At 40.3% G+C, this 14,173-nt stretch overlaps 1 long non-coding RNA gene across 1 annotated transcript in view; it reads right to left on the bottom strand.

Annotated features, from left to right (window-relative positions):
• Window positions 1-2,399: 2,399 nt before the first annotated feature.
• LOC141997597 (uncharacterized) overlaps window positions 2,400-14,173 on the bottom strand; it is a 184,095-nt gene continuing 172,321 nt past the window's right edge. The window contains exon 3 of the long non-coding RNA XR_012641746.1: window positions 2,400-2,536. This is a non-coding gene — a long non-coding RNA (uncharacterized LOC141997597). The remainder of the gene's footprint in view (window positions 2,537-14,173) is intronic.

The following is a 14,173-nucleotide window of genomic DNA, read 5'->3' as shown; positions in this document are numbered from 1 at the left end:
AGACACTGAACTGATTTAGATAAAGTGGCCTCAAATTTTGTTCTTTACGTTTTTTGTCATGTGAACAAGGGCTACAGTGTGGTCTAATCCTTCCGCTGGCTATTTCTCTCCCATCTTGACCACTGCAACTTTTTTCCTGGCCTTCCTGATACCCACCTTGCCCCATTCAAAACACTGCTGCTAAAATCATCTTCCTGGCTTGTCATAGAATCATAGAATCATAGAATATCAGGGTTGGAAGGGACCCCAGAAGGTCATCTAGTCCAACCCCCTGCTCGAAGCAGGACCAATTCCCTGTTAAATCATCCCAGCCAGGGCTTTGTCAAGCCTGACCTTAAAAACCTCTAAGGAAGGAGATTCTACCACCTCCCTAGGTAACGCATTCCAGTGTTTCACCACCCTCTTAGTGAAAAAGTTTTTCCTAATATCCAATCTAAACCTCCCCCATTGCAACTTGAGACCATTACTCCTCGTTCTGTCATCTGCTACCATTGAGAACAGTCTAGAGCCATCCTCTTTGGAACCCCCTTTCAGGTAGTTGAAAGCAGCTATCAAATCCCCCCTCATTCTTCTCTTCTGCAGACTAAACAATCCCAGCTCCCTCAGCCTCTCTTCATAAGTCATGTGCTCTAGACCCCTAATCATTTTTGTTGCCCTTCGTTGGACTCTCTCCAATTTATCCACATCCTTCTTGTAGTGTGGGGCCCAAAACTGGACACAGTACTCCAGATGAGGCCTCACCAGTGTCGAATAGAGGGGAACGATCACATCCCTCGATCTGCTCGCTATGCCCCTACTTATACATCCCAAAATGCCATTGGCCTTCTTGGCAACAAGGGCACACTGTTGACTCATATCCAGCTTCTCGTCCACTGTCACCCCTAGGTCCTTTTCCGCAGAACTGCTGCCTAGCCATTCGGTCCCTAGTCTGTAGCAGTGCATTGGATTCTTCCATCCTAAGTGCAGGACCCTGCACTTATCCTTATTGAACCTCATCAGATTTCTTTTGGCCCAATCCTCCAATTTGTCTAGGTCCTTCTGTATCCTATCCCTCCCCTCCAGCGTATCTACCACTCCTCCCAGTTTAGTATCATCTGCAAATTTGCTGAGAGTGCAATCCACACCATCCTCCAGATCATTTATGAAGATATTGAACAAAACCGCTTTGGCCCCTCTCTTCAAAACTATCCATCGCATCAAACACAGACTTTTGCTCCTTACTAGGACCTGGTCTTCTACAGTTTAGTCCTTCCCTACCTATCTGCTCAACCCCAGTTCTGCTCCATCTATACTGCCCAAATGCTCACAGATACTTAGGCACCTAACTCTTACTGATTTCAGTGGGAGTCAAGTGCCTGAATGCCTTCTCAAGCATCTTTGTGCCTTCTTCCTTATGCAAATCAGTGGTCACAGCAAGCTAGCTGCCTAACCATTGTCAAGCTTTTTGTAGGTGTCATGGCAGAGAAAAATTTTAGGGAGGGATTTGAAGGAGGACAATGATAATAGTGAGATGAATGGCCTGTCAAAATTCATTAATCCTTCCTCTTTGTAGTATATAATTCCTGGTTTGAAAACTACAAGTTAGGCACACAGCATATCCAATCACCCTGGCATTCCATTGCTGTTACCATCATCAGCTCTTCCCAATCAGTCCCTTGTCTACTACACCTGCCTGTTCCATCTTGTCAAACTAAATTGAGAAAATCTTTGGGGCAAGGACTGACTCTTACTCTGTTTATGTAGCATCCAACACCCTGAGACCTGATTCTTATTGGGAACCTGGAAACTCATGTAATACAAATCATCATCATCATCATCCATCCAACCACCGGATGAATCATAGAATCATAGGACTGGAAGGGACCTCGAGAGGCCATCTAGTCCAGTCCCCTGCACTCAAGGCAGGACTAAGTATTATCTAGACCAGGGGTTCTCAAACTGGGGGTTGAGACCCCTCAGGGGGTCACAAGGTTATTACATGGGGGGGTCGCGAGCTGTCAGACTCCACTCCAAACTTTGCTTTGCCTCCAGCATTTATAATGGTGTTAAATATATTTAAAACTGTTTTTAATTTATAAGGGGGGTTGCACTCAGAGGCTTGCTATGTGAAAGGGGTCACCAGTACAAAAGTTTGAGAACCACTGGTCTAGACCATTCCTGACAGGTGTTTGTCCAACCTGCTCTTAAAAATCCCCAATGATGGAGATTCCACAACCTCTCTAGGCAATTTATTCCAGTGCTTAACCACCCTGACAGGAAGTTTTTGCTAATGTCCAACCTAAACTGCCCTTGCTGCAATTTAAGCCCATTGTTTCTTGTCCTATCTTCAGAGGTTAAGAAGAACAATTTTGCTCCCTCCTCCTTGTAACAACCTTTTACGTACTTGAAAAGTGTTATCATGTCCCCTCTCAGTCGTCTCTTCTCCAGAGTAAACAAACCCAATTTTTTCAATCTTCCCTCATAGGTCATGTTTTTTAGACCTTTAATCATTTTTGTTGCTGTTCTCTGGACTTTCTCCAATTTGTCCACATCTTTCCTGAAATGAAGACAGTAATAAGCCACATTAGACAATGTGATTGCCACTGTTTATAAAATAGGGTTAGGGAATTTAGTGTTGATGAAAGTTGCCAGATTTCAAATGCTCTAGGCTGTATTTATTTTAGGGTTTTATATTTATAAATCTGTGCCCATCCAATGCTCAGAATTTATAAAATACAGATGTAAACTCATACAGGCCCACTTTCTGATAAATCCTCCCAAGTAAAAAACAAACAAAAAAACTCCTAAAACATGTCCCGTCCCAGAGAATGCCTGGGAAATAGATAAAATTTGCCGTGAACCCCGAAGTCCTAGAAACATAGGTTCTGTTGAAGTGGGGAGAGGAGCAGGTTCTATAGGCCAGGACTCTCAGTGAAAACACTACCACCAGTCCCCTTCTGTTTAAACCTATAAAGAAGTTCCCTAATCATTCACAGATCAATTATGGTACAATAAGGGGTAATGCAAGTGGTAAATAATATGCATTTAAAACAAAGATAACAGAGCTGACTGCTCTCTAGAGACAGATGAGTGCCCAGTCTCCATGATCTTTCAGCCCTGACCTTCCTGCCAAGACTTGACCAACATGGGCACCAACTGTAGTGGCCAGTTGCCAAATAGGTGCCAGTGTGAAATCACCAACTCATTTCACATTAGCCAGTGAATAGCCTACAGATGATAACAATTTCCAGACACTTCAAATCCAAACCAGATTAATGCAGGTATGTTCTGCATCCTATTATCAACACTGAGTCATCCAGTTCCACCACGGTCAGGACATTACTTATGTGTGTAAGTGATTCATTATTCTGCTCATCCCAGCAATATTGCTCCCGGTAAGTTATGCAAAACAAACATAAACACAAAACCTTCCCCTCATCTCTCAAAAAATATTGCCAAGAAACTTTGCTGTCTCAGTCTAAGGAGTCTTAATACACTGATTAGCTCCAAGTGTGTGTATGAGATGTGAAAGGGGATGGGAACAGAGAAAGGAAATATCCTTAGAATACTCAAAATGCCGAAAGGAGTCAAGTGCATGGTCATTTAAGCCCTCTTCGCCTCTGTCTCAGTAGCTGAACTCTCCACTGCAGTGTGAAAGCAAACAGTATGCAGAGGCACAAAAAAAATCAGGGAAGCTTTTCGAGTCAAAATGTGTGCTGTTGGAGGCAGCTGTATTTATGATTTACAGCGCATTTTAACCCGTCTTTTCTCACTGTAGTGTATTCTGCACAAAAGCCAATCCTCTCACTGTCTAGGGCTGATCGTTATCTCCTCTGTGTGGGTGTCCAACAGGTTCCTTTTAGAACACACCTTTTAAGCAACTATGTTTAGTTAGAAGGCCTCTATTTTGGCATGTCTCGCAATGGTAGAAATTGAAAGGTCTGCCAGTAGGAGGGATGGCCTTAGTGGGAATTCTGAGGAGACTGGGTGGGGCAGCCGATGGTGTGAATGTGAGATAGGATATTTTAAGAGACAGCTACCAACAGTTTTGCTATTTGAGCACATCCACCAGGTCACTGGAGTGGTGGCCCCTACAGTCTCACAGGGACTGGTAGTCTCACACTGGAATGGTGGCCCCTGCATGCAATTGGCATTGGTTTCCAGAATTACTGGAACTGACAAAGAGTGTAAGCTGCTGCAAGGGAGTAGAAGGGATTTAAAGAAGGCAAGATCAAAATCTCCATATTTTGAATTTTATATTTGGTTGAGCAGAAAACAAGACATTGTTTGTTCTTCTCAGACCACAGATCAGCTCAGAACAGTTGGATTCTCCCTTGTATACCTGGCAAGTTTGAAAGTGATACAAGTCTCCATAATAAAGCCCGTGGAAGTCAGTGGAGTTGCTTTCGCTTTCCTCTTCTCTGAACTTGGCTCAAAAGATTATCCATATATGTTAAAGCATAATATTTCCAAAGCATAGATTCCATATATGAATCAAATTAGAGATATAAAGTGTGTACTGATTGCTAAAGTAACACAGATCATTAGTGAAAAGGAATGATGAATTTAGAAGTTACAGCAGAATGCATAAGGAATATTAATTAAAAACATTTTTGTACTCATTCCAGCTTTTCTATAAATCTGTCAGATTAATAATGTAGGTTATATTGGAACAATAAAAAAACAGCAGTTTTACACTGTGGTAACAGTAGTGAATTAGCAAAGTTATTTTCACAGGAATCCAGCATTTTCAGATGCTGGGTGAAAGCACACATGCACTAAATTGCAAATGTTGCTTATTCCGAAAGGGCCAGATTATGACCGCTTTACCTACACCAGTGAGCAGTTCCTTATAGTACAAGTCCCAGTGAAGGCAATGGGACTGCTCAGTTGAGTAATTGCTCACACTGGTGCAAGGAGTAAGAAGGCCAAAGTCTGGGACAAAAGGTGAAGTTCATCCTGGTGTGGAGAGTCAACACCCTGCCCCCCATAGATGCTACACTGAATCAGCCCCCTGAGCGGCTGCACAGGGGCTGTACCACAAGAAGAATCTTTACTTGCCAGCCTACACCCCTGGGAATTTTTAGACACAACGTATTTTTCATTAGAAAAATGCTGATTTGTTGAAAACTGTTCACAGGCAGGAGCTGGTTTGGACCGATTTCCAAAAATTTTTGAAACAAGGTTAAAAATTGTCAAAACGTCCCACTTTGAAATGAAAAAGTTCTGTTTTGGTCAAAATGACTTTTAATTTCCACATTTCTAGTTTTAAAATGTAGGTTTTTTTAAAATGATTGAAATCAAAATGAAGTGTTTCAGTTGACATGATGCAATTTTTTTCCCTCTCCAGATTTTCAGTTAACAAAATTTTTTGAAATTTCAGCTTTTCATCCTGATTCAGGATAGGAATTTTTAATACAAAAAACAAACAAAAAACACTGAAAATTCTTGCAGGACAGGAAAACCATTTCCCATCCAGCTCTATACCAGCCTTGCATAGGCTGGAACAGGAGGCCACATTGTGGGTAGGCCAGGGAACTGACCAGTGGGAAGCGTTGTGGATCAGTGTTTACGGTGGCCCTAGTACTTGGTGCAACCAAAACACTGGGACTGTGAATGCTATTCAAGCCATAAACTGGAAGATTAGCCATGGAGGAGGCGTTGCCGGCAGTGGACTGTAATGCAGTCCTACACATTGGCCCTGTTGGGTATGGTGGTGGATTTCACCTTCCCCACTGACCTACGATCCACCCAAAAGAAGCCCAAGTATTTAGGCTCTACATACGTGGAGTGAATTTCACTCAAGTAGATCAATGGCTGGGTCAAGTGACAGTGGTAGTTTTTGCTTCATAAATAATACTCTTAAACTGTTCTGTGACCTGGCTTACCAAGTTCATTGTCTACAAATGTTTAAAAAAGCCATCATCTCCATTTTTCTACTTCATTTGCTGTTTGCACCCGGATATTCTTCAATGAATCCTAAATGATACACCTTGAGCAATGTTTTGTCTGTCTGAATTCCGATAAGCACAGGACAGGATGACTAATAAGAGCATGTAATACCTGAAGAATGTGAGCGATTCATTGTTAGTAACTGATAAGAGATATGGTCATTGCACCTGCCCTGTTTAAAAAAGTGTTGGAAAAATAGAACAATCGCTGCTTACAGTTGTATAAAAATGGCTTTGTCTTGTCAGTGTTCTGGAATACATACGGGTGTAGATATTAAAGTTTCTCTGGTATAAAAATGATTAATTTGACATTATGACTTTAGGGATGCAGAAGCAAACAAAAAGGCAGAAGATGCTGCTTAGACAAAATACATGCCTCATTGAAGAGATGGCTGTTAGCAAACGGTAGACAATTTTCCAAGTACAGTGTACCCATCTAAGCATCAGGCCTGCTACTATCTTTAGCTTGCCAAGTATTTCTGTGAGATTTAGCTCAAATTCTTTAGACAGCAGGACCTAAATTGTTCTCTATGTAGGAAATAGCCCATGCAGGAAACTGGAAATTTAAAATAGAACTGAAGTGGTATGTAGATAAGGTGACCAGACAGCAAATCTGAAAAATCGGGATGGGGGTGCGGGGTAATAAGAGCCTATATAAGAAAAAGACCTCAAAATCGGGACTGTCCCTATAAAATCAGAACATCCGGTCACCCTTTGTGTAGACCTCATGCTAACCCTCTGCACAGTGTTGAATTTCACCAACACGTGGCTTACACCCTGGCAGCTCTAGCTTATCTGAGTTCAGAGAGCCCATAGAGCAGCCTGCCTCTGAATGCATTTATGTGCAGATCAAAATAGTCAAACAGCTTCCCCCACAATGCTGGTACTGGGAACCATGTGTCTTCTGGGTGACTATGTGTAGCACCTGCCAGAATTTGAGCCATAATGTGAAGCATGGTGTGTGAATATAACAAATGTTTATTTTTCCTTAACTACAATAGGGAGCAGATTCTCCACTGCTGCTGGGTTGCACATTAAAGCACAGAAAAAACAGGAGTACTTGTGGCACCTTAGAGACTAACAAATTTATTTGAGCATAAGCTTTCTTGGGCTACAGCCCACTTCATCGGATGCATAGAATGGAACATATAATAAGATATAGATATATATATACACACATACAGATAAGTTGTAAGTTACCATACAAACTGTGAGAGGCTAATTAGTTAAGATGAGCTATTATCAGCAGGAGAAATTTTTTATTTTTTAGTAATGTATATCTTACTATATGTTCCATTCTATGCATCCGATGAAGTGGGCTGTAGCCCATGAAAGCTTATGCTCTAATAAATTTGTTAGTCTCTAAGGTGCCACAAGTACTCATGTTCTTTTTGCGGATACAGACTAACATGGCTGCTACTCTGAAACCAGTAGTTAAAGGATATAGGTAAGGCAGAGTTTCTGAAGTGGCATCCAGTGACAAAACCTCTCACTTGCCCAGAATGCTGTAGCTTGCAGAACAAGAAGCAAGCCTGGTATCAGGGGCTTTTTGATTTTGTATTTGAGAATGCCTTCCTAAACATATCTGGGGCAAAAGCAGCAACAGAGTACCAACAGCAATTACTGTAACCTTAAAAAAGGTGAAAATCCAAATATGGAAAAAGTGTATAGATTAAACCATGGACACTATTTACTGGTGAAGGAATCATTCAACTGTGCACATCAATAGAAACCTAATTAACTTTGGTGACGAGATCACGTTAGTTATAAAAGTCTGGGACAACAGCATGGTAAGTCTGTACAGAGGAAAGGCTAAACTTATAACAGAAAGGTAAGCTTATAAAAGAAATGAGCAGTATGTAAAATGCAAACAATAAAAGATATAAAACCTTTCAGTTGCTGAAAGGAAATTTCAAAAGACACAATCTCTTGGAAAACAAGAGATCCAAAATCGAAAAACCAGTGAATGTCCTCTTCAGTTTCTGGAAAAATTTGACCTTCAAAATATTAACACATGCTTTTTATTTTATGCCTCCAACAGCACCAAATGAAGTAAGTGTACTCTAAATAGTTTGGGCAATCTCTTAAGCAATAGCAAGGCTGAGTAGTATAATGATTAAGCTTTTGCTTTAATATGAAGAGTAAAGACTTAGTTTTTCAAATTGTATGATACATAATAAAATTCATGTGTTATGCATCTCCATCAGTCCAACTGCAAAAGTTATGCAAGTCATGCTCAGATCATTTTAATCAATTCAAAAGCCACATGAACATAAAAATCTTTGAGTTTTTATAAGTATAAATGATTGAGTTGTAAGGTTTATTTAATGATCATCAATTTTATTCAACACAAGTAGAATATATGGTGTTGATTCTTTTGTTCAAACTTGCCTAAAGAACTTTGGCATAGTATTTGCCTTTGCAGTGTTAATGCCAGTCTGCATGTATTAAGAGCAATGACACACACGAAGAAGTTACTGTACTTTATGACTCACTGAGATGTCTTTCCAGATGTTACCTTGGTCAAATTTTGTTCTTCAAATAATTTAAAGTCTCTTCTTCAGAAGGAATGGAATGCACATTGGCTTGAAAGGTAGATTCTGGGAGGGTCACTTTTCTTACTTCTACTCTAACTATATACAACCAATCATTTGCTGGGTACCAGTTGAGTAAATGTTATGGCCTAAATTCATCTCTGCTGCAACTTTATTTAGATCATGGAGTTGATGAATTTGGCCCTTTGTTTTGTTTAAATTATAATAGAATTTAGTTTGGATGCTGATGTTTTCAAACTGAGAAAAATAAGCATTTAGCCTTTGGAGATGTTATTTCCCCAAACCCTTATGCTATGACCTTATATGTGGTGTCCTCTGTAGCTTTACTGGAAGTTATCTTTAAGGTCCACACACATGTGGACTTTTTAATCCAAGATGATTCCTTTTATAACAGTACTTAATACAAATGATCCATTGAGCAAGACTGTTGCAGGTGCTGCATGGGTACTCCAAAGAGAGACAGCACAGGCCTACCGTCGATATTGTGTCCCTGAGCAGGGACTGCTGTAATTTGCAGTCTTGAGTGCAAGGACTATTCCAAGACAGTGCAGCCAGCACTGTTAGGCTCTTCAGTGGGAGGAGAGGGTGTGGTGAGAGTGGGACCATGCCTGCCCTCAGGCTTCCCTCCCCTCCCCCATGCACCCCACCGGGGAAGCTGAATCAACATGAAGGTGAGCACACGCTGCATCCTTTATAAGTATGACAGGCTTCCACCCCAGTATGTTCTCCAGAGTCCCAGGAAGAATTTTGGGGCAGTCAGCTGTAATTCATCTGGGTGCCCATTGTAATGAAGCCCCTCCTCATACCTTCCCTCTCACACACCCCTTGTGATTTAAACCATAAATTCTTAGGGTCCTATTTTGCTCTGTCTTGACATCAGTGGGAGTTCTGTGCACAGAACAGGAGTCGAACATGCACTTTGAGACCAGAGAAATCAGAAGGAAATTTGATATACCCTTCTCCTTTTGAGACGTGCGGTTAAATGTAAAGTAGCCGGAGCCAAATTGATAAGAAGATTGGCCCAAATTATGCCCCCAGATAAGTATCCACAGCTTTCAGTGATATCAATGGGAGACATATAACCAAGAGAAAAATTTGACCCATTAAATGTCCCATATTTAAATACTTTGACATTTCAGCAAGTTCTTTCACTGGGAATCACAAAGTCAGAGGGACATTCTTTAGTGTTTAGAAGACATTATAACAGGGAAGGGCAGGAAGCAAGCCAGAACCATCCCCCAAATCTGAGGACTCACTTCCATCCTCACTAGAAAGACAGCATATGATGACATGTACTGAGAAAAGCAATCTTTGGAAGAATTACTGGAGATTTCCCATGCAACACAAGCTTCTAGTAATTCTGACCCTAACACTTCTCTTCCCTTTCACTGTCTGGCTGTCACACCTTCCTAGTCACTTGGCAACAGTGTGAGAACTCAGTGGCAAAGAAGGTGCCAGTCTCCCACAGTGGTTTCACAATGAAGATTCTCAGTGGAGATTTCACAATGGCACTGACATTGGGATTATTCATTGATTTATGATGCACCATTCACGTGTCACCATGTTTTATAGTAAGTTAAAACAAATAAAAATGGGCAGCACCTAAGACAAGACAAAGTTGCATTAATACCAAGTGTTTCTAATCAATTCAAACCAAGTTCTGATGTAAATTTGACTGTTTCAGTTTAAAATAGCATAACATTATCTATCTGGCAGCTAAAATAGTGATGTATGCATTAGTTTTAATGGAGTTATTTAAAAGATTTTATTTTTGCATAGGATCCCAGCACAGAAACGATCAATAAAAAATGAGTAACTTCCAATCTGTCATCTTATCCTTTCTGAGAGTTGCTTCCCCTCTATTAATGGTGGCATAATTGTTCTTGTCAGTCTTATAATTAACATCGCTATCCAGCTGACATACAGTATATAATTGTTTCCCTTATGAGTTTAGCAGATGCCACCCTATTAGATCATGACTTTCTTGTATTAAGAAATGTCATCATCAAAATCAAGCCATTTTTGTGTCTCTCTCAAAAGTGTGCCGTCATAATTTGCCTGATTTGTGCACGTTTGACAGAAGGAATCAGGTATCAAGCTCCTATCTAGAGGCTGGAGCAAAAGCTATATGGAAGGTACACTATGAGGAAAGTATTAAATTCAAGAATCTAATTTTGAGGAAACTGGTCTACAAGCCATAGAGTACAGACCTCCAGAACCACAAATTGCAGGGGAGCCACTATTTAGGGGCAGCAAGTGGGGGAATTATAAAGTTGTACCACCAGCACTAAAAGAAGCTACAATTGTTAATGCCAAGACTCCTGATTCTGAGATGTGAAATCAATGTTCAAATGATGGTTTGAATTCCAGTACAGAAATCTGAACATAAAAGTAACAGCTACCAAGTTATGCTACGAATGAAAGCAAGAGTTAAACTAGAATGTGAGTTACATTAATACTCTTCTGAATCAGGGCTATAATACTTTTCATCTGCGGATATCAAATATAAGGGGATATAAGGGGATCTGCGGATATCTGCTTTATAAGGGGTTACAAAGTATCATTATTATGCACAAATTACAAATCAGGAGACTCAGAGAGATTACGTAGCTTGCCCAAAGACACACAATGGTAGAGCAATCAGTGGCATACAGCCTAATGTTTCTTGACTTCCAGTCCAGTGCCTTATCTGATGGACCACTCTACCTCCTCTTGGGGAGCTCAACTTTCACTAAGAGCGAGAAACAAATGTTTTGAATGAAAAATTGTGCAAAAAGTTGACACTTTAAGGCCGTTGCATTCACTAGGGGAAGCATCTCACTTTCCAGGGCAAGCAGATTTTTCAAGTCCTGAAGAGTACTCACATGTCATGACTCTGCTATCTGCTTCTGATTCAAATTCACAAAGCTGAATAGGTACCAGTTTTAAGTATACATCTGATAATGATTTTAAATTTGCTTTTAAATGTTAAGTGATCTGAAACTATTGCAGAAGATACTATGTACAGAACCGTCGTTAAAATGAATAGAACAAGTGACATGGTTGACTTATAAGAACAAATTCTGTAAGAAAAAAACCATACAATTATTCATACTTTTTTTTTAAGGATTCACTCTCATAAGTCTTTGGTGGGATAAGGGTGTTAATTAAAACCAGTGGGAAAATATTCAAAAGTGATTTCTCTTCACTATGGACTCAGAGTCTCTCTGTCCCTCTGATTTGACCAAGACAGTCTTGTGTTTATTCTGCTTTTCCCATAATAAAAATTGTTATGTCTGAAACCACCAAAGCACACATTCCCAAACCAAAGTCTCTGCCCAAATCATGGTTAACTGAAAAGGTTGTTTGAGCTGGTAGGAAAATGACAGAGTGAAAGAGACTGGCTTGGAGACAGAAGAACGCAGGACAGACTGTGAGAAACTGAGCAGACAGATTCACAGGCTATGTGGAAAATTTTGAATGGTGTATGGATGACTAGAAATTGGACAGAAGATTGGATGAAGGGAATTTTTCTGCCCATACCAAAGAAGGGAAACAGAGTGCAGTAACTATCGTATCATTTTCCTGATATCTCACATGAGCAAAGTTCTGCTCTGATCACATGAAACAAAGGATAGAAGCAGAACTAATACCACAACAACCTAGTTTAAGGGACAGCCAAGGCACATGAGTAAATCATGACTGTCACATCACTGAAAATGAAGAGAGTATGATCATCCATTGATCACGTGCTTTGTACACTGCGCAAAAGCATACGATGCCACCCAATATGACCATCCTTGGAGGATACTTGCAGATATGGGGATTTCAAAGCAACTCATTGAACTCATTGCAAGTCTCTACCCCCACCAACAGAACACAGTGCAAATAGCAGTAGGTGACAGGGAGTGGTTTTCCCCTGTGCGGGGGTGTGAGACAAGGATGTATTTTGTTCCCAAGCCTCTTTAACTTATACAGAGAATTTATTATGAGACAAGCCTTGGAAGGTTTAACAAAGTGGAAGGAGCTGAGATCTCCATAGGCGGACACCTCTTAACCAACCACAGATACGCAGATGAAACACTCTTTGCTACAACCACGGATGCAATGCAACAAAAACTGGAGTCTGTAAAAACAGTTACTGAGGAATATTCCTGAATGTGATGAAAACAAAATACATGTGTGTGACTTGACTAACAAAAACAGGATGCAAGTGGAAGTCACAAACTATAGAGGCAGTAGATTAATTTAATTATCTGGGATCATATATATCCAACCAAGAAGATTCTTCTGATTTCTTTAGAACTGCCTAAGATTGGAATGGCCTCTCTTAAGAAAGTGTGGGAAAACCACAGCACCTTGAAATGCACAAAGGAGTGACTGATGAAAAACCTAATTTTTTCCATAGCAATTTATGGATGTGAATTGTGGGAAGTTAATGCTGCTGACAAGAAGGAAACTGAAGCTTTTGAAAGGTGGCACTGGCAAAGACTCTTGTGTATCTCTTGGACAGAAAAAAGAACGAATGCCTCTGTTAGAAATATTATTGGAGAGAAGAAGACTCTGATGTCGGAAAACAACAGACACGAGCCTATGCACTTTGGTCAAAGGCGTAGAGTTAGAAATAAACTTGAGAAAGTTACTGTGGAAGGAATGGTGGGTCATCACAGTAGGGGATGACAAGAAAGTAGATGTATGGTGTATGGCATGTCACTGGAAGATCAGGTGCTGAGTACTTAAAGGTTTCAGAGTAGCAGCCGTGTTAGTCTGTATTCGCAAAAAGAAAAGGAGTACTTGTGGCACTAAGTACTCCTTTTCTTTTTGAGTACTTAAAGTTAGCGATGGATGGTGAAGGCTTTAGAAAATTCTGCTACGATGTCACTGATATTCAGATATGAATAAATGGATGTATTTACTTGTGCAGACACCTAGGCCTGTCTCCCTTAACCAGTAGGACAGTTCTGCACCTGTATGAGTAAACAGGATTCTGCATAAACTACTGCTCCCTTTGAGAGAAAGAGCAGCAAGACAAGGCAGTTGAGATTTTGTATTGACAGGGCATGCCTAGGGCACTTTCTTTTGTTAACCAGGAGACCCTATGAAGATTTAGCTTTGTTTACATAAAATTTTTAGTTTACTCTGCATCCCTTACTCTGCATCCCCAACACTCAGAAACAGACTATATTGAAATTCAGCTCAGAAAAGATCAGAGACATAGGCTTTAAAATATCCGCTTATCTCCCCTGAGAGCTTGAAAAAGCCAGCTTGTGCTTTTAATACAACAAAAAGTCACATGTCACCAATGAAAATTTCAACAGCTTTATCAAAATATTTTTTTACAGGATACAAAAAGAACAGTCAGTGTCTCAGACAAAGCAACAGAATCAAATACATAACATTGGTTTCTTGCAAACTATCTTAAACCTAAAAGGTCCATGAATTTTATCACTGTGACCTTAGAAATAAATGAGGGGGGAGAAAGACCAAGACTCAGAATAAATACACTGCAGTCCTGCAGGTAAAGAGAGGTCTAGGTTTTCTTAACAACAAAAAACACACTGTACGGTCAGCTCTAAGGTTTTGTTGCCTGAGGCAATCCAGAAGATTGAACTCTCACTTGTAGTCCCCCAGTTCCCTGTTGCATACATTAAAAAGAACAGCCAATAAATATTTAGCTGTCCCAAGATATTGTCTGTCCTTTCTATGTGG

Source organism: Natator depressus, chromosome 1 (assembly GCF_965152275.1).
Source record: "Natator depressus isolate rNatDep1 chromosome 1, rNatDep2.hap1, whole genome shotgun sequence".
In the NCBI taxonomy this organism is placed as follows: Eukaryota; Metazoa; Chordata; order Testudines; family Cheloniidae; genus Natator; species Natator depressus.
This window is presented reverse-complemented; position numbering and strand designations above follow the sequence as displayed.